The sequence below is a fragment of the Athene cunicularia genome, assembly GCF_003259725.1.
Source record: "Athene cunicularia isolate RWA chromosome 1 unlocalized genomic scaffold, athCun1 chr1_part2, whole genome shotgun sequence".
NCBI lineage: Eukaryota > Metazoa > Chordata > Aves > Strigiformes > Strigidae > Athene > Athene cunicularia.
In genome coordinates this window covers 21,903,084-21,905,262 of record NW_020799092.1, presented here as the reverse complement: position 1 = coordinate 21,905,262, position 2,179 = coordinate 21,903,084, and positions in this window count along the sequence as shown.

Below are 2,179 nucleotides of genomic sequence, written 5' to 3'. Positions count from 1 at the left end.
CTGAACATCAGGAAACTCTTTTTACTGTGAGGGTGACCAAACACTGGCACAGGTTGGCCAGAGGGGCTGTGGTGTGTCTCTCTATGGAGAGTCGTCTGGACACAGTCTGTAGGTGGCCTGGCTTGGACTAATGACCTTGAGAGGTCCCTTCCAACCTTATTCTGTGACTTTGTGGTCAGCAATAACAGGAAAGGATAGTTCTCTTCTGAACTAGTGAGGACTCCCCATTGGTGAGAATGGTTCAACTTGTGCCAGGGGAGGTTTAGATTGGATATGAGGAAAAATTTGTTCACCAAAACATTGTCAAGCACTGGAACAGGTTGCCCAGGAAGTGGCTGAGTCACCATCCCTGGAGGTATTTACAAGACGTGGTGCTTAGGGGCATGGTTTTTAGTGGTGAACCTGGCAATGCTAGTTTAACAGTTGGACTCAATGATCCTAAGGGTCTTTTCCAATCTAAATGACTCTATGATTCTATGGTGGGGAATACTGATGTTCTAGCATCCTGAGAAACCTGTTAGCTACATGGTTGGCCTATTTTTTGTTTTGATACAGATTCTGATCCCTTCCATTTCATGCTCAGATTGGAGATGTTTGCCAGGCTTGGGGTGTCATCACAGGTACAGATCATTTACAAGAACTGTTTGGGCATTCTCAACAAAGGAGTTTGCCACGGTTTTCAGTTCTAGGACAGAGATGATTTCTCCCCATCCTGGTGACATGCTGTAAACTTGAGAAGTTATTGCCTGGGAGGATGTTTAGTTTGATATAGTGTTGTGGCTGATTTGTTACAATGTGCATGTCTGGGAAGGCATGGATTAGATATTTCTGCAAATTTCTCCATCACACACTTGCTTCTAAAGGTGGCATATTGCACCCACAAGATTCCTTCCAATCCTGGGCAGGGCCTGTAGACAGCAAGACAGGGAGTCTATACTTGAAAGGAAGGGGAAGGCAGAAGACAGCAGAGCAACACGAGGGGGAAAGTCTGCCCTGAATGCTCTGAATGGATATTGGGGAAGTCTAAAGAGACCTGTCAAGCCCAGAGAGGGAGAATTTGCTATAGTCATTATCAGAGCTTAGCTGGGAATGTAATTCATGTGGCTGGAAACAAAACAACAATCTTCAGACACAGCTTAAGTGCCCAGACCAAGGGGAAAAGGCTGTAGCCAAAGGCACTATGGGCTGCCTGCAGGGCCAGCATGATCACAAAGACAGTGTCATTTGTGACCAAGTGAAGAAATAAAGACTGGCAAGGAAGAATTAAGAGCTCTGTTTTGATGCGTTTTACCACTTTCTCTCAAATATAAGTGAGCAATAAGTTCAGTTTGGACAGGAAATAGAGAGGAAGCGATCGCACGGTAGGAGGTATGCAGGCAACACACAGTTAACAGCCAAGTATAAATATAAATAAATCTGACTTCTGCAGCTGAGACATCCATGCCATACTCCCAGTGGAATCAGCAGTAGGACACACAGCACAGCAGGACTAAAACTGATCAGTGTTCCAGGGGTCAACGATGGTCCTTCCCAGTTCTTCACTACTGAAGCAACATACCTTAGGGAAGCCTCCCCAGCTCCCCTCAACAAAGTGGCCTCTCTAGCATGTTGACAAATTCACTAAATTCAGCATTTCTTCCTTAACTAAAAGATGCAAAAGCCTCAGAGCTCTGGCAAAGCACATCCATTCCTTCCAGTAACAGAGCCCTAGAAAGTGGCCTCTCTTACCATCACAGCAAGGGCGTGACTTAAGAGAAATGTCCTTTGAATAGGCCAGTCTCAAATAATTTACAGCTTTATTAATCACACCCAGAGTGTGCAAGTCCACAAACATCATGCATAAGCTGCCAGACCTGGAACTCCTCCAGTGTCAAAGCTTGCAGAAGCTGGCGAAGACACCTTTATCCCAAAATGTAACAAAACAGCGTGTCAGGAGGGGACGAAAGCAGAGGGACAAAGGCCACAGAGCAGTTTTATGACCCACGGCCTCCCTGGCGTGTTGAACACTCCGTGGAGGCACATGGCGGGGGTGGCAAGGTCCGAGGAGGGGGATGGTCTACTACTGCCTTCGACAGAGCGCACGAGGGGAGAGGCAGGTGACCGAACCTGCGTGGGGGCCGGGGTGGGCGCTCGGCTCCCGGGGGAAAGGGCACAAGGCCCTCGTTCAGCGGCTGCTCCG